Source organism: Artemia franciscana, chromosome 17 (genome assembly GCF_032884065.1).
Source record: "Artemia franciscana chromosome 17, ASM3288406v1, whole genome shotgun sequence".
Classification (NCBI taxonomy): domain Eukaryota; kingdom Metazoa; phylum Arthropoda; class Branchiopoda; order Anostraca; family Artemiidae; genus Artemia; species Artemia franciscana.
The window spans coordinates 4697543-4717487 of record NC_088879.1 but is presented as its reverse complement, the minus strand read 5'-3'; the positions used below and the strand labels follow the sequence as shown (position 1 = coordinate 4717487).

The 19945-nt window shown below is 35.8% G+C and overlaps 1 protein-coding gene across 6 annotated transcripts in view; it reads left to right on the top strand.

The window, feature by feature from the left end:
• Nucleotides 1–19945, top strand: part of LOC136037715 (uncharacterized) — an 88572-nt gene that overhangs the window by 45010 nt on the left and 23617 nt on the right. Inside the window, exon 3 of one of the 6 annotated variants that reach the window (XM_065720478.1) lies at nucleotides 16806–16938. The exons of the other annotated variants lie outside the window; for them this stretch is intronic. The gene's annotated coding sequence lies outside the window, so the exon portion shown is untranslated. The remainder of the gene's footprint in view (nucleotides 1–16805; nucleotides 16939–19945) is intronic. 6 annotated transcript variants of the gene reach the window in all.

Genomic DNA, 19945 nt, shown 5'->3' with positions numbered 1-19945 from the left:
ATAACCAAACACTAGTAATCAATTTTTCTCTCTGCATCTCAATAATTGCATACATATTGGAACACTTGATCAATAGCTTAATCGTTCTTGTATGCGTGAACGGGGTATTTTCCGCGTGTGGAATTGGTTATTTCGTAGAATCTATTTCCTGAAACATAATATTAGAAAGGTTTTCATAGTACAGATGTCCAGGGCACCATTCCACTGGATGAAAATGGCCCTTTCCAATCCTAATGGGGACACAAATTATTTGAACACTAAGGTTCCCAGTGAAAAACACCTTGAAAGAAAACGAAATTCTGAAGAAAAAATCTCTTACAGCATTATGTAACATTGATGTGTGTACCATCATTGCATAACATCCTATGTGTGTGCTGTCATTATGCAACATTCCACGTGTGCCAGCATCACTCCAAATAAATCCATCAAGTCTAGCAAGAATGCATTATTCTCAGCCCTTACCTAACAGACACCTGAAAACATTCCCTATGACTCGCACCTGCGTGTTGAGGGGGTTGAAGGGATACCTGGCCATTTGTTTGGATGCCTTGGGGGTAGTGGCCGTTTGTATTCCGGAGGGACTGGCCATTTAAAACCATGGAAGGCTACTACTGTTGAATATTGCTTTCTTTATGCCCCGGAAGTCTCCCCTTGACACGTTAAGCCGTTCTAAAAATATTTTTGAAATGGGCTTTGCCCCACTTTTGACGCCTTTTTTACTTTAATGCTCTAAGCCTTACAAGTTGTTGCAATTGGAGTAGTAGTTTGAGTAGTTTCGTAGCAATGGAAGCATAAGGAAAAGTAGCAGTAGTATTAGTGTTTGTAGTGACATACATATATTACCTTTTTGTCAATTGATGAGTGTTTTTTCTTAAAAAACCTACAAGGGCCCGAAAAAAAAACCTTAAGAGGCCCGTTAGTGGGGAACCTTCAAGACGCTGGACCCTAGCAAGGATTTCCACCAGGGCCCCCAGCATCCAATTCCAACGGGGACCGCTAGCAATGTTTCCTTTGAGATACAGGGGTCTGTTACATAATGAAGAGTGTTTTTTCTTAAAAAACCTACGAGGGCCTGGAAAAAAACTTTAGGGGCCCGCTAGTGGAGAACCTTCAGAACGCTGGACCTTATCAAACATTTCTATTAGGCCTCCTAGCATCCAGTTCCAACGGGGACCCCTAGCAACCAATTCCAATGGGGGCTTAGCATCCAATTTCACTGTGGGCCCTAGCATCCCATTCAATCGGGGGTCCCTAGTGTCCAATCTTATCGGGTCCTTAACCTAACCAACGGGGCCCTAGCATCCAATTTCACTGGGGGCACTACCATCCAATTTCACCGGACTTCTAACCTACTTAAGATGGGGGGGGGGGGGGAAGTATCTAATTTTATCGGGGGTCCCTAGCGTCCAATTTAAATGGCCATCCAACCCAACCACCGGGGCCCTTGAATCCAATTCAACAGGAGGCCCCCTAGTGAGAAATTCCAGTAGGGTTCCTAGCAAGCAATTCCGACGGAGGCCCTAACATCCTATTCCATCATGGGCTTCCTAGCAACCAATTTCACGGACAAGACGTTTTTCAAAACGTTTAAAGATTTCTTAGGTTGTTATGTAACAGTAGAATGTTCGCTTATGTTGAGGATGACATATCCACACGTGACTTCTTTCTTCAGGGGTTTTGGAGTTCAATGGAATGGAAAGCTAACCAATTGGACTATAAAAGTCTTACTAATATTTTGATTTGATGGTTACATTATTCATGATAACTTATTATGATAACCTATTGCACGCACGAGGAAATTCCCTGTCCGCCTTTTAGAACGATTAAATTGCTCGCATGTTTCCTAATCATTATCGCCACGTAACTATCCAGCAAAGCTATTGATTTTTGGTCTATTGAACAAATATGCATGCTACATTATATTATTGCTCTAACATGACCTAGACAGGTTAAGTTATAAAGTAGACGTTACATAGCATTGAGTTTAGATATTTCATTACGTAAATGATAAAGTATCGAAGTTTTATCCTGAAGCAGGAAATCTAAGGATAAAATATGACCAAAAATAACCATGAATTAAAGAAAGGTGGGAACCCTAGTAAGGGCCCTCTGGCACCCTATAGCAATATTCCTATTCATTATTCCTAAAACATTATCAAGATATTTTCTTGTTAAAAATCATGCATTAAATCCATTGATACATGTTTTTGCAACTCAATCCTCCGTGACGCACCCTGTCAGTTCACACCATCGTGTCACACTATCACTGGCCTTCTGGCACCCTCTAGCACCCCCTTCGTCGGTCTTAAGACATTTTCTTGTTAAAATTCCTCCAATAAATCTATTGGTTCATGTTTCCGCAAACCAACCCTCCATGATACACCATATTAATTCACACCACTGTGACTAAGTATCAATGCCTCCTGGCACCCTCTGGTACTCTTCTTCATTCCAAAGGCATTTTTCTACAAAAAATATTCGTTTGCACTAGAATTGATCCTTTTAAACTTAATAAACCACCCTAATAACATTTCTTCTCATAACTCCTGGCAGTTGAGGCCAGTGTGACACTATCTAACAACCCTCTGGCACTCTCTAACACCCCTCATTATTCTTTGACATTTTTAGATATTTTCTTGATAAAAATATGATTTAAATACAAAGGTTTGTTTTTTTTGCTAGCCACCCCCAACGTGATGTCAATTCAAACTTTTGTGTCACACTATGAATGGCCCCGAGGCACATTCTCATCATTCTTAAGACACTTTCCAGATGTTTTTCTGTTAAAAATTATGCATTAAATCCATTTTGATTCATGTTTTTCACAAGCCATTCCTCCATGATACAGTATGTCAATTCACACCATGCCGGGGCCCCTGGCACCCCCTCATCATTCTTTATACATTTTCCAGATATTTTCTTGTTCAAAATTATGCATTAACCCCAATGGTTTATGTTTTCGCAAGCCAACCCTCCGTAATACACCATTTCGATTCACACCACCTTCCCACACTATGACTGGCTCCCCAGTACCTTCTAGCACCCCTCATCATTCCTAAGACATTTTTCTGATATTTCCCTGTTAAAAATCATGCATTCAATTCATTGTATCCATTTTTGGCAAGCCAACCCTCCATGATACATCATATCAATTCAAACCACCGTGCCAAGCTATGACTGGCCCTATGGCACACTACGGAACCCTTTATCACTGCTAAGTCATTTTTGGATTTTTTAAAATAAAGTAATGACCAATTCTGCTTCCCCGGCTTCGAGCCCCCCAACTGCTTACGGTAGTTCCAGTTCCAAATCTGCTGTTTACCACCCCTGCTGCAGTTCCAGTCCCTTTTCCACCGATTCCAACTACAGTCCCACCGGTCCTGATTCCAATGCTAGTTCCGTTTACACTACTTATGCCCCACCCCCTATTTCACAGTTCCGATTCTACCAATTTTCGGCAAAACCTCAATCTTGCAAGTTATTATCAAAATCTAGAATGGCTGTGGCAAAACCTTGTCTGGTATTATTAAACATCTCGTACTACACTTTCAAAATATTTCCTGATATGACAAGAATATTCTACTGCATCATCAAAACCATACACGGTACTATCAGAATCATGCAAGTTATTACCAAAATCTTACATGGTATTATCGTAATCTTGGTAGTTATTGACGAAATATCTTCAGCAAAAATTAAAACGTGACTGCTATTACCTAAATCTAAGATGATGCTATCAAAATCATGATACCTATTAGCGAAACTTAACTTAGTGCTATCAAAATCGTGTCTGCAATTATCAACATTACAAAAATATTGTCAAATATTATCAAAACCTTACATGATATTATCAAAGTCTTGACAAGTATAACCAAACTCTTGTATGATATTAGCAAAATTTTGTGTGCTATTAGGAAACATCTTGCACTACATTATTAAAACCACGCACGATACTAACAAAATCATGCAAGTTATTAACGAAATCTTACATGGTATTATCGTAGTCTCAAATATATTCAGCAACAATCAAAACGTGACTGCTATTACCCAAATTTAACATGATGCTATCAAAATCATGTTACTTATTAACGAAACTGAACATACTGCTATCAAAATTATTATCCAGATTGACAGCCTCTGTCAAATATCATCAAAACCTTACATGATATTATCAAAGTCTTGTACGATCTTACCAAATCGTGTTTAATATTGCAAAATCTTGTCCAGTGTTATCAAAGTCTCGTGAGATATTAAGAGAATCCTTTCAGGCACTACCGAAATCTTGCAAGTTATTATCAAAATCTAGAATGCTTTTAGCAAAATCATGTCTGTTACTATCAAAATAATATCAGGTATTACCAAAATCCTCTGTGGTATTACAGTATTGAATCTGAGTTCAAAGTGAACACACCAGGATTAAATTGGATATTTTATGAACTTATTAATTCAGTAAGCCCTTTTTAGCTTAAGAATTGTGAACTATTTCAACACTCGGCTATAAGCTCTCATCGAATGGGAATTAGTTCATTATAATTCAAGGTTTCGCAATAACTGGTTAAGGATAAAGTGACGTGTAACCTTGACCTACATAAGAGGATTATAAAAGAACTATTTGTGCATGAATTGTAAAAAAAAAATTGAACCAGCGTGATGCCTGTTGCCAGTGACGATAATCCTTTCCTTGTTTATTCGCCGGTATTGAATTTTGTACAGAGCAATTTGCTAATTGGAGCAGAGGATGACGTGATTAAAAGGCATGGAGTGGAGTTTTTTTACTCTAATTCGGTCAAGGTGGCAAAGACGTTATTATGGCTGCTTTGTCCGGGTCATGAAGATTGCCCTATTCGGAGGGGAACTAATGCATTGGTTAGCCATTTCAGCGACATAATCTATATATATAAAAATAAGTTGTCTGTCTGTGGATCAGGTGACGTCATGTTTCTGTGTCGGCTGACGTCATGAAATTAGTTGTCGTCATTTTTGTTATGACGATGCTTAGTATATTGTAAAACACATTAATTTGGTTAATAATATACCATTTAAAACACCAAAATGAACATGCTGGAGTAGTCACTCGGTGAGAGAGGGTGTCAGAACGGAGAATGAAGGTCCCAGGTTCAAATCCTGGTTAGGCTAAAAAATGTAAAAAACTAAAAACTAAAAAAAAACTGAAAAAACTAAAAAAAGGCAAAAACTACAAATAAAACTAAAAACTAATGAAAAAAATAAAAAAGCTAAAAAACTAAAAAAACTAAAAACTAAAAAAAAGGAAAAAACTGAAAAATAGAAGAGAGAAAGAAAACTAATAAAATTAAGAATAAAAATAAAAAAAATAAAAAGATAAAAACTAAAAAAAAAGTAAAACGAAAAAAAACTAAAAATGCTAAAAAAAAGGTAAAAACCAATGAAAAACTAAAAAGAAAAAAAGGAAAAAAACTAAAAAAAATTTAATCTAAAAAACTAAAAAAAACTAAAAAAAGGAAAAACTAAAAGAACTAAAAAAGAAAAAAAAACCTAAAAAAAGGAAAAAAACTGAAAAATAAAGGAGAAAAAGAAAACTACAAAAATATAAATAAAAACAAAAAAACTAAAAAGATAAAAACTTCAAAAAAAACTAAAAAGAAAAAAGAAAAAAACTAAAAAACCTAAAAAAGGTCAAAACCAATAAAAAAAAACTAAAAGGAAAAAAAGGGAAAAAATTAAAAATTTATTTCATCATATACCAATTCAAAAACGAATGTATACCGGGATGACGACCGGGACACAGGGAATATAAATGACACAACTACAACGGGGACGCCGGGGGGCACAGGGGGATATAAATGACGACCGGGACACTCAAAGAGAAATCACAGACTGGGACACCGGGACATAGGGACACAACTACAATGGCGCGTAACTAATATGGCGCGTAACGACTTACGCGCGCGGGGGGGCTTGGGGGGCGCGAAGCGCCCCCACCAACTAGGTGTTGGGGTGGCGCGAAGCGCCACCCCAACAGCTAGCTACTTTATAAAAATCTCTTGACGAGACTGACACTGTTGTTCCGACATTCGTCATAAAGCGTCCTACGGAAGTACCCTGCCTCTCTGCCACTGCCTACAGCTCTTTATTATCAAAATTTAATGAGCTCCATCAAGTTGTTTTGGGAATGTCCTCAAAACTTGACAATTATGAATTGAGCTTCCCCCAATTACCTTCAGTGCTAGATTCGCATGCAACAGTTATCGTCTCAAAGGTTCCGGACGCCTTATCTAACCATCTTAAGCGAAAAGCTGCTATAAACCAAATTACTGGACATGAATTAGTACGTAGCGTAAAGCCCATCAATGACAAGTGGTATATTAATATGGACAAGTCTGCTACGGAGGACTTCTGCTCGTCAATCCAGAACATAATCTCCGGTACTACAACAAAAGTGGTTTCTAAGCGGTTTTTTGGTATATCACGTAATATTCCAACCGACGTTGACATTACGGTACTCGGGAGCCAACACGGTATCATAGATGCTAAGAGATTGGGCATATCTAAGTCTGTGAAAATCGAGTTTTTTGATTCTTTTGCGCAATCTACGTTTTTCAAGCATGGCCTCAGAGTGGGCTATGAAATTTTTCCTGTTTACGAGTTTAAGGACCTATCCAAATGCTGTTTTAAATGCCGATCATTAGACCATCTACAGTACTCCTGTCCCAGCGTTCTCCCGAAATGTGCTCGTTGTGGAGGGCCACACATATCAACAAAAGATATGCCATGCATTGCTGATTCCAATTGCGCAAATTGCGGCCAAAAACACCCTTCCTATAGCTTTTCCTGCCCCGTTATTAAGAATCGAATAAAGTGCAAATCCACCTTTCAACCATGAGTGCATCAATCTCAGTTATTTCGTTCAATATAAATGGCACCAAAGATAAGGATTTTGTTATTGATGAGTTGTACGGTTCCTACGATTTGGTATGTTTCCAGGAGCATCTTCTCACTGCTTCAAGTTTGAATTTTTTGCGCCGAAATCAGCATCATACTGCGTTCCTGAGTCCAGCAAAAGCTACTGGCGGTCGCCCTTCCGGTGGACTGGCCTGTGTCTTTAAACGGGACATTCATCTACCCTCCCCAGTACTATTCTACTCCGACGAATTTTTTTTTGGCTGTGCGTGTCGGCAGTATTGTATTTATAAACTCTTATCTCCCATATGAAGGATACTCGATCAGATCCTTAACTAAATTCGGAAAGGCGTGTGGTCTGCTTAAGAATCTTGTGAATCAGGTACTGTTAAACTCTCTACAGTATATAATAATTGGGGACCTAAATACTGATATTAATCGATCATCTGTGAGAAGGGAACTGCTTTTTGAGTGTCTTCCTTCATACCGCGTTGTGCCCAAATCCCACAATTTTTCATATGTTCATCATTCTGGAAGCACAAGTGATATTGACCATATTATTTGCTCTCCTGGTATCATCTCTTCTTCTGCTTTTGTTCATGTTAACGAGCAAGATACCGACCACATGCCAATTTCAGCGACATTTACGATGGATATTGATCTATCGGAAACCAATTGCTCGCGAGAAAAATCGAAGTGGTTTGAAAAAAGTAATTGGAGCAAAGCCAATATACCGCACTACATCTCTACCTTGACAACCCTTTTTTCTACCATACGTGTTCCATATCATCTTCTTCAGCGCCAGGTACCTACGAATGGTAAAGCCGATATTGACTGTTATTATAACCAACTTGTGATGTGTATGAAAAGGGCAGAAGAAGCCGCCGTACCTCGACAACGTATTCGTAAAAGAACACTAAAACCTATCTGGTCAATGAACCCTTGTTTAAAGTCGATAAAAAATAAAGCAAAATTATGGCTACAGATATGGAATGAATGTGGTCGGCCAAGTTCTGGGTGTGTCGCTGATATCAAACGTAAAACTAAAACCAATTATAAACCTTATCTTAGGTCGGCACGTTACCGCGGTATGGATTTCCCTGTAAGTAGGGAGGATTGGCGAAGAGTGATCAATTCTGACAAAATAAATGATGAAACTATGACAAGTAATTGCCTTTTTCTTAAACTTGGTATAAACATTATTCTTCGATTTTTTCAATGATTAATTATTCAGTGCATTCTGTGTATACTCGCCTTCTTACCCCCCTCTTTAGTACAACGTTTTCGCAACGCCATATAGTGCCCATATCTTTTTCTTCTGTAATTAATGCTGTTAAAGTTTAAAATCTAATTCAATAGATAAGGATGGTATTTCTAAGATGCATATGCCGATTGAATGCACCCCCCTTATATCTCACTTTCAGCTTCTTTTTCAAATGTGTCTATGTACTTCATACGTACCTGAGAGTTTTCTGTGTGGCACTGTTTCGTCAATTTTAAAAAGGGGAAAGTCACCGATCGATTGTTCTTGCTATCGACCTATTACTGTATCTTGTAATATTAGTAAGGTTTTTGAGTATATCCTTCTACCATTTTTCACTAAAAATATTATTGAGGATGAGAACCAATTTGGTTTTCGGAGTGTTGTGGGTTGTCAGCATGCGCATAAGATTCTGTCTTCTCTATTGGCTGATAATTCTTCCAAGGGAAATGGTCTTTATATTTGTGTTTTGGATCTTTCGGAAGCGTTTGATAGTGTGGTCCATAGTCAGCTTATTTTTTCCTTGTATAATTCCGGGGTCAAACTCTCTATTATAATGCTTCTTAGGTTTTGGTATTCAAATTCATTTCTTCAATTAGGATCTGCACCAGACACTATTGTAAGAATGCGAACAGGTGTTAGGCAGGGTGGTGTTGTGTCCCCTACGCTTTTTAAGATTTGTATTTCTAGTGTGCTGGCTAAGATTTCAGGTACATACCTTTCTGGTCTTGCGGATGTTTCTTATCTTGCGTATGCTGACGACTTGCTTCTGATTAGCCGTTCCAAAAAGGGTCTTTCCAAAATGGTCTCTATAGTTTCTGATGCTTTCTCTGATATTGGCCTTTCAATTAATATAGATAAATGTGAGTTTCTTCCCTATAACTGTATTACTGCTACTCCCCTTCACTGTAATAACTTCACTATCCCGCTTGTTGATTGTATTCGTTGGCTTGGTATCTCTATTACTAACAATCTTTCGAGCTTACGTCAGCGTACTGTTTGTGATATAAGTAAAAAGATTCAGATTGGTTATGCAAAAATTGTTGCAAATAGAGGGAAGTATAATAGACGTGCGCTGGCTAAACTTTATTCTACTTTCTGTGATCATTCTGTCCTTTATGCTTCTATTCGTCTTTTCCCCCTTCTTAATAATGGTAATTTAAAAAGAATTCGGAAAAATTATTTCAAATTTTGCAAATTTCTTCTGTATCTTCCACCTTGGACAAAGAAACCGGACTCTTGTTAAAAAATTCTCAGTTCCTGACATAACTTTAAAGTTGGAGATTCTTCACAGACAATTCTCCAGTACAGCTTCTGCGCGCCTATCCCCTCACCACCGTCTTATCCGTTTTTTTCGTTGACTTTATGTATGTATTTGTTTTCCTCTTTGTGTTTTTTGAATTTCATTTTTTGTGTGTATCTAATGTTTTTTTTTTTTTCTATAGTTCGTTATTTTGTGTGTTTATTTAATTTTTTGTATTAACGTAAAAAATTTCTATTGTCATTACTTTTCATTTTTTGTATGTTTTGCTTTTTTTTTGTGTATTTAATTGTTTGTACTCCACATTTTAATACTTTTATAGTGTTGTTGTGGGTAAGAAATAAATTATTATTATCGAAATAGTGTCTGATATTATCAAATATATTGAAATACACTATCAAAATCTTGCCTAATATAACAAGATTCCTCTGTTGCATTATCAAAATCTGAACTGAAATTATTTAAATCATGCAAGTTATTATCAAAGTTTTGGGCGGTATTATCAAAACTTTACCTGATATTAATGACACTTCTTTTGGTTTGATCAAAACTTTATTTTGACAATAACTTTGTATTTTGACAATAACTTAACCTAGTACAATGAAACCGTATCTGCTGTTATCAAGATTATCAGAATATTGCCAAGTATTACCGAAATAATGTGTGGTACTATAAACATCCAGTCTGATGTTATCAGACATCCTATTAGCAACTTATCAACAAAATTTTGCATGGCTTAAGTGATATTAACAAAATACTTGCAGGTACAATCAAAATGTGCCCTCCTTTACCAAAGTCTATTATGGTACAATGAAAATTATGCTACATATTAATAAAGCTTAACATAGTGTTATCAAAATGATGTCTGCTATTAAATTGTCAAATATTGTCTAAACCTTACACGATATTATCAAAGTCTTGTATGATATTATCTAATCATGTGCTAATTATTACAAAATATTGTCTTGTATTTTCAAAGCCTTGTGAGATGTTATGACAATACATTACAATATATTAATTGTAATATTATAATTATTGTTAATATATATATATATATATATATATATATATATATATATATATATATATATATATATATATATATATATATATACATAATTATGTTAATATAACAATAATATATATAATTTTAATATATTGTTAACATATATCATACAATATATATTAACCATACATTAGGATATATTGCCTAAATTTTGCAAGTTATTATCAAAATCCAGAATGATGTTTGCAAATCGTATGTGATACCATTAAAATATTAACAAGAATTACCAAACCTGTTGTGAAATTGTCAAAATCAGGCCGGAAATTTTAAAATATCTTGTGCTACACTATAAAAGCCCACATGGTATAATGAAGATTGTATTATACCACATGGTATAATATAATCCTCTATAATATTATCAAAACTTTATATGGTATTATCAAGATATTCAAAGTTATTAAGAAAATCATTTGCATGGAGATATGAAGCTTCTACATGATATAAAATATTTTTCTGGTAACATCAAAACGTATCTGATATCGTAATATCTGGTATGATAATCTAAATCTTGTTTGCTTTTACCAAATTGAACATAATGCCATCAAGTCGCGTCTATCATCGGCAAGATTATCAAAATCTTGCCATATATTACCAGCCTCATGTATTAAACTGTCAAGATTATCAAAATCTTGTGCTACATTATCAAAACCCCGCGTGGTTTAATGAGAATCATCTATGATATTACTAAAACTTGACAGGGTATTATCCAAATCTTGCCAGTTATTGACAAAATCTTGTATTGAATTATGAAAATTCTTTCTGATATTAACAAAAATATTTTTCACTGAAGATAGTTCTTTAATAACTTGCGAGATTATGATAATACCATTTAAGATTTTGGTAATAATTTGCGTGATTCTGATAGTATCATGTGTGGTTTTTATAATGTAATAGAAGATTCTTGTTATATCAGGAGAGATTTTGATAGTACATTGCTGGAAGTTTGATAATATCAGACAAGAATTTGCAAGGACCATTCTAGATTTGATAATAACTTGCAAGATTTAGGTCATACCCGAAGATTGGTGGAATTGGAACTGTGGGGTTTGAAGGGAGCAGAAGTGGTGATCACGGATTGTGGAGTTGTGAAAACATTAACCAATAGATTTAATGCATGATTTTCACCAAGAAAAAACTGAAAAATGTCTTAGGTATGATGAAGGGGTGCTGTAGGGTGCCAGAGGGCCAGTAATGGTGTGACACGGTGGTGTAAACTGACATGGTATATCATGGATGGTTGGCTTGCGATAAAGATGAATCAATGGATTTAATGATTTTTAACATGAAAATATCTGAAAAATCTTTTAGGGCTGATAATATGTATCACAGGGATGCCACGGATAAGCAACATATTGCCTTGGTGGTGTGAATTGCTTGGACTAACATGTTCTACAGCTTAAAGTTAAGGTGGGAGGTGTTAAAAGAATTTTTCAGCGGAGGGGGACTGAAGTCTAGTTTCCGATCAAAGAAACGATGCATTTTCTTTAAGAGCTCTCAGAAATAACTATTGAAATGGTTTAAATTCATCTCTAATAACAACCCCTCCCCTTCTGGAATTGCTTTCTGTGGTGGACTAGCCAGATAATGTCACGATGGTGCGAGTATGCATAGTCTTGGCTCAAAGAAACGTAGAATTTCCATTAAAACCTCTCAGAAATAACTCTTGATATATAGTAGATTTATCTCTAATAACAAACCCTCCCTCTAGAATTGGTTGTTAGGGGGTCGGGGCAGCCATATATTGTCATGGTCGTGTGAGTATGTATAGTCTTGAATTAAAGAAATACGGCATTTCCATTAAGACCTCTCAGAAATACCTCTTAATATTGATTCAATTTACCTCTAGTAACAAACCACCCCCTCTGGAATTGTTTGCTAGGGTGGGCTAGCCACATATTGGCATGGTGGCATGAATATGCATAGCCTTGGCTCAAAGAAATGAGGCATTTTCAGTAAAAGCTCTTAGTAGGGCTTACATTTACTTCTAATATCAAATTATAACCCTCCCCCCTAAAATTGCTTGCTAGTTCTCCCACCTTTCGTTAATTCATGGTTCTTTTTACGTATATTTTATCCTTTATAAACTTTTTTCACGTTTTGTTATTTCGTTTGTTGTGTTTTAATTGCTTTTTTCATGTTTTAATAATGCTTGAAAATTTGTTTTAATTAATATAAGTTGCATATACAATACAAATCATGTGTTCTTTAGACTTCTTGTTTCAGGATAAAACTTCGATGCTTAATCATTTACGTAACGAAATATCTAAAGCCGATGGTATATAACACCTGCTTTGTAACTTAACCTGTCTAGGTCATGCTAGAATACTAATGTAATGTAGCAAGCGAATGTTTGCAATAGACAGAAAATTCAATAGCTTTGTGGTGTATTTACGTGGCTCGGTGGTTAGGAAACATTTGAGCAATTTAATCGTTCTAAAATTTGGGCAGGGAATTTCCTCTTGAGTGCAATAGGTTATCAAGGAAAATGTATTTGTCAAATAAAAATATTAGAAAGACTTTCGTAGACCAGCTGGCTAGCGCTCCATTTCTTTGTCCAAATCTCCATTTCAATTTCTTTCGAATGCTGATGTTGATATAAAATCTTTGGAATACAAAGGTTCCCTGAGAAAAACATCTTGAAAGAAAATGAAATCTCTTACAGTATTATGTAACATCCCATGTGTACATCGTCACTACGCGATACCCACATGTGCCCTGCCATTACATCATTCCAAATAAATCTACTAAGTCGCGTAAGATTAGCTCACCCCCCCTCCATAAATATATCAAATCATGAAAGATTGTGTCACATCTCACTTGTGTTTCGTTATTACAAAACACCCACGTATATGTCCTCCTCAAGTATAAGGGGGTGTTACCCAGGGACCCCTAAAGAAACAAGTCACGTGTGAATGCGTCTTCGTTAACATCAGTAAACATTCCTTTATTATGTAACAACCAAAGAAATCTTGAAGCGTCGTGTCGGTGAAACTGGTTGCAAGCGGGCCCCCCGATGGAATTTGATGCTTTGACCCCCAGTTAAATTGGATGCTAGGGCCCCGTTGGTTTTTAGGGGGCTTGTTGGAATTGGATGCTAGAGGGCCCCCAATAGAATTGGATGCTAGGGCCCCATTGGAATTGGTTGTTCGTGAGCCTGGTAGAATTTCTCGCTAAGGTCTGGCGTCTTGAAGGCTCTCCACTAGCGGGCCCTGAAGGTTATTTCCAGGCCCTCGTAGGTTTTATAAGAAAAAACACTCTCTATTATGTAACAGACTCCTGCATCCCTTAGAAAACATTCTCTATTACGTAGCATGTACCTGCGTTTCTTAAAAATTATTCCCCATGACGTAACATGCACCTACGTCTCTTAGAAAACATTCTCTATGAGATAATATGCACCTGCGTCTTGAAGAGGTTTAATAACACCTGGGTCTTGAGGGAATTACCGTTCAACTTAAATCATTAAAGGAAGAAAGGAGAGTGGCTATGGGTGTTGTGGAAAGCTGTGAGGCATCACTGCTTATAATGTTTATCCAGGTGGCCAAAGACCATAGATGGAATGTTTTGGGACTTATATTAAGTTTTATTTTTGTGGTCAACTTGAGAAGGTATAAAATCAAATTAAATAATATTATTTGTGTCAGGATTAAAAATTATTGAACATTGTTCTCCGACATACAAATGTCAAGCCAACCTGTGGACTCTTATAGAATTAAATAAAAAAAAGAAGTTTTTTTAACGGAAAGTAAGGAGCGACATTAAAACTTAAAACGAACAGAAATTCATAGAAAGAAATAATATACTTCGTATATGAAAGGGGATGCTTCCTCATCAACGCCCCGCTCTTTACGCTAAAGTTTTTTAAAGTTTAGACTAGAATAGACTGACTAGACTTGACTAGACAGACTAAACCAACTAGACAAGACAGACTACATTAAACGGACTAGAATAGACAGACTCAACTAGACAGACTAGATTGTAAAAAAAAAATTTAAGTCAACTTAAGAGAAAGAGTCAAACTTTAGCGTAAAGAGCGGGGCGTTGATGAGGAAGCATCCCCTTTCATATACGAAGTAATTTCTGTTCGTTTTAAGTTTTAATGTCGCTCCTTACTTTCCTTAAAAGAACTTGTTTTTTTTAATTTAATTTCTGAACGTTTTTGAATCAATGCATGTTTTGATTTTGGCTCTCCACAGATGAATAATTAAAACGAAATTTGCATATTTATTTTTTGGCTAAATGGCTCTCTCATAATTTTGATCGAATGATTTTGAGAAAAAAAGGAGCGGAGGAGGAGGCCTAGTTGCCCTCCGATTTTTTGGTCACTTAAAAAGGCATCTAGAACTTTTAATTTTTTTTACGACTGTTTTTATTAGTAAAAGATATACGTAACTTACAAATTAGCTTACGTAACGAACTTCTGTATTCTCATGTTTTTATTACATATATGAAGGGGTTCACCCCCTCGTCAGTACCTCCCTCTTTACACTAAAGCTTAAATTTTGTCCCAATTTCTTAAAAATGACCCCTGAATCGCAAAAGCCGTAGAATAAATAGTTGAAATTATTAAAAATACTTTAGTGTAAAGAACGAGGTATTAGGAGGAGGTGAGCCCATCATATGCGTAACAATTTCTGTTCGTTTTAAGTTTTAATGCTTCTCCTTACTTTCAGTTGAAAAAAACTTTCATATTTATTTTTCATTGTTTTTTTTTTAATAATGCTAGAAACTCCTGCGATCCCTTCATAAAAATTTTCTTCCCCCATGATAAATTCCTTCAAGGAAAGTTCTCCCAACATATCCCCATCTTCTCAACCCCCCCCCCCACAACCCCAAAATCCCCCTGAAAACGTCTGTACACTTCCAAATAACCATTACTATATGTAAGCACTGGTCAAAGTTTGTAACTTATGGCCCCTCCCACGGGGACTGTGGGGTAGTAAGTCGTCCCCAAAGACATAGTTATAAGGGTTGTTTTACTACGCTGAATAAAATAGCTATCTCAGAATTTTGATCTCGTGACTTTGGGAAAATAATTAGCGTAGGAGGGGGCCTAGATGCCCTCCAATTTTTTAGTCACTTAAAAAGGGCACTAGAACTTTCTATTTCCGTTAGAATAAGCCCTCTTGCAAGATTTGGACCACTGGGTCGATGCGATCACCCCTGGGAAGAAACAAACAAAAAACAAATAAATAAACACGCATCCGTGATCAGCCCTCTGGCAAAAACTACAAAATTCCACATTTTTGTAGATAGGAGCTTGAAACTTCTACAACAGGGTTCTCTGATACGCTTAATCTGATGGTGTGATTTTCGTTAAGATTCTATTACTTTTAGGGGTTGCTTCCCCCTATTTTCTAAAATAAGGCAAATTTTCTCAGGTTCGTAACTTTTGATAGGTAAGACGAAACTTGATTAAACTTATATATTTAAAATCAGCATTAAAAGTTTATTCTTTTGATGTAGCTATTGATATCAAAATTCAATTTTTTAGAATTTTGGTTACTGAGCCGGGTCGCTCCTCACTACAGTTCGTTGCCACTAACTGTTTGACAAGCGAAAAGATATAAAGAAGTAATTTATTTTCGTAAAAAGACTAGGTAAATAAAAAACAAACAGGAATTAATTTTAAAAACTTTGCCACAAAACAAGTTTTTCAAAGAAAATACAGAGCTCCATTAAGCTAAATATGAACATAAATAAAGTGATATAATCTTCAAAGTGTAAAACTACAACAAATCACCATCAATAAATAAATAAAACTCAAAACAACCAGAAATTGAAATTAATAACCGAATCAAACTCAAAACGAGCAAAAAATAACATGTGTATGGTTGAGAAACTTAATTTGCACCCAATTTACAATTTACTGAAAATAAAACACAGTTTAAACGTTTTCACGTTTTTAATTTAATAAATAAAAAATTATAAAAATTTAAGCAATAAATTTCAGTATATGTATATTAAACTGACAATCCACGGTTTTTTTTCAGTAAAATGCAAATTATGTTCTTATCTTGAGAGGCATGAGGGTAGTTTCCCCTACTCATGTTAATTTTTGCTCGTTTTGAGTTTGACTCAGTTGTTTATTGCAATTTCTGTTGTTTTTTTATTTTTCATTTATTTAGTGGTGGTGATTTGTGGTAGTTTTACGCTTGAAAGACAGTTCGACTTTATTTCTGGTCATATTTGGCTTAATGGAGCTCTTTATTTTCTTTGAAAAACTTGTTTTCTGGAGATGATTTTTTCTTTAATGAATAATATGCCACTGATTAGCCCTTTCTCAGTGAAAGAATTAAAGATGATTCCTGATACAGTAAATACGAAATCTATACTAGGAGAGGACGAAACAGAATACACTTGGGCAAAGGAAGCACCAAAGCTTGCAATTGCTGTATAACGAACTATTGCATAAAGAGGACTTCCCAAGGGTTTGGAAACAAGCTACCATTAAGCCAATTAGGAAAAAAGGTAAACCCCCGAAAAAACGCTCTTCTTGCATGCCTGTATTTCTACTCCCAGTTCTTGGGAAGTAATGATAAAGATGATACAAAAGAGACTGGTTCTTTCTTGGATATTAAATAAAAAAAAACTAATTTTTTTAGCTGAAAGTAAGGAGCGACATTAAAACTTAAAACGAACAGATATTACTCCTTATATGAAATGGGTTGTCCCCTCCGCAATTCCTCGCTCTTTACGCTAAAGCTTTTAATTGTTTTAAAAAGTAGAATTGTGGCAAAGAGTCAAACTTTAGCGTAAAGAGCGAGGAATTGCGGAGGGGACAACCCATTTCATATACGGAGTAATATCTGTTCGTTTTAAGTTTTAATGTCGCTCCTTACTTTCAGCTAAAAAAATTAGTTTTTTTTTATTTAATTTCTGAATGTTTTTGAATTAATGCATGTTTGGTTTTGGCTCTCCGCACATAAATTATTAAAATGAAATTTGTATATTAATTCTTTTTTTTGGCTAAATGGCTTTCTCTTAGTTTTGATCAGACGATTTTGAGAAATAAGGGGTGGAGAAGGAGGCCTAGTTGCCCTCCAATTTTTCGGTTACTTAAAAAGGCAACTAGAACTTTAAATTTTTAACGAACGTTTTTATTAGTAAAAAATATACGTAACTTAAGAATTAACTTACGTAACAAACTTTCATAACCTTATATTTTTATTATGTATACGAGGGGGTTTGTACCCTCGTTAATACCTCGCTCTTTACATTAAATCGTAAGTTTTGTCCCATTTCTTTAAGAATGACCCCTGAATCAGAAAGGCCGTAAAATAAATAGTTGAAATTACTAAAAATACTTTAGCATAAAGAGCAAGGTATTTATCTCCTCCTAAATACCTCGCTCTTTATGCTAAAGTATTTTTAGAACCTCTCATATGCGTTATAATCTCTGTTCGTTTTAAGTTTCAATGCTACTTCTTCCTTTCATTTGAAAAACCGTTTTCATGTTTATTTTTTATTGTTTTCTTATAGTAATGCAAGAGAATCCTGCGCCCTTTTCATTGAATTTTTCTTCCCCCGTGACAGATTCCTCCAAGGAAAGATCCTCCAACATAGCCCCTTCTCCTCAGCCCCACCCCCAAACAAAATAAAATCCCCCTGAAAACGTCTGTACACTTCCCAATAACCATTATTAAATGTAAACACTGGTCAAAGTTTGTAACTTGCAGCCCCTCCCCCAGTGATTGTGGGGGAGTAAGTCATCCCCAAAGACATAGTTATTATGGTTTTTGACTATGCTGAACAAAATGGCTATCTCAAAATTTTGATCCGTTGACTTTGGGAAAAAAATGAGTGTTGGAGGGGGCCTAGATGCCCTCCAATTTTTTTGGTCACTTAAAAAGGGCACTAGAATTTTCCATTTCCGTTAGAATGAGCCCTCTTGTGATATTCTAGGACCACTTGGTCGATACGATGACCCCTGGGGAAAAAAAACAAACAAATAAACACGCACCCGTGATTTGTCTTCTGGCAAAAAATACAAAATTCCACGTTTTTGTAGATAGGAGCTTGAAACTTCTACAGTAGGGTTCTCTGATACGCTGAAACTGATGGTGTCATTTTCGTTAAGATCCTACCAGTTTTAGGGGGGTGTTTCCCCCTACTTTCCTAAATAAGGCAAATTTTCTCAGGCTCGTAGGAAAGTTCATAAACGCCCCGCTCTTTACGCTAAAGTTTGACTCTTTCTCTCAACTCTTCTTTTTAAAACAGTAAAAAACTTTAGCGTAAAGAGCGGGGCGTTGATGAGGAAGCAGCCCCTTTCATATACGAAGTAATTTCTATTCGTTTTAAGTTTTAATGTCGCTCCTTACTTTCAGTTGAAAAAAACTTGTTTTTTTATTTAATTTCTGAACGTTTTTGAATCAATGCATGTTTTAATTTTGGCTCTCTGCAGAGAAATACTTAAAACGAAATTTGCATATATTTTTTTTTTTTTTGCTAAATCACTTTCTCATAATTTTGATCAAATGATTTTTAGAAAAAAAGAGCGAGGGAGGAAGCCTAGTTGCCCTCCAATTTTTTGGTTAATTAAAAAGGCAACTAGAACTTTTAATTTTTTACGAATCTTTTTATTAGTAAAAATATATACGTAACTTATAAACTAGATTACGTAAAGAATTTTTTATTTTCGTGTTTTTATTACACATATGAGAGGGTTCGCCCCCTCGTCAGTACCTCTCTCTTTACACTAAATCTTAAATTTTGTCCCAATTCATTAAGAATGACCCCTGAATCACAAAAGCCGTAGAATAAATAGTTGACATTACTAAAAATACTTTAGCGTAAAAAGCGAGGTATTAGGAGGAGGTGAGCCCCTCATAAGGATAATAATTTCTGTTCGTTTTAAGTTTTAATGCTGCTCCTTACTTCCAGCTGAAATAAACTTTTTCATATTTATTTTTTCATTGTTTTTTTTTTTTAATAATGCTAGTAAATCCTGCGCTCCCTTCATGGAAATTTTTCCCCCATGACAAATTCCTCGATGGAAAGCTCCCCCAGTATATCCCCCTCTTCTCAACCCCTCCCCCCAACCAAAAAATCCTCCTGAAAACACCTGTACACTTCCCAATAACCATTACTATATGTAAGCACTGGTCAAAGTTTATAAATTGTAGCCCCTCCCATGGGGACTGTGGAGGAGTAAGTCGTTTCCAAAGACATAGTTATAAGGTTTTTTGACTACGTTGAATAAAATGGCTATCTCAGAATTTTGATCCGTTGACTTTGGGAAAATAATTAGCGTGGGAGGAGGCCTAGCTGCCCTCCAATTTTTTCGGTCCCTCTCGAGAGAATGAGCCCTCTCGCAACATTCTAGGACAACTGGGTCGATACGATCACCCCTGGGAAAAAGAAAAAAAAAACAAATAAACACGCATCCGTGATCTGCCTTCTGGCAAAAAAAAATACAAAATTCCACATTTTTGTAGATAGGAGCTTGAAACTTCTACAATAGGGTTCTCTGATACGC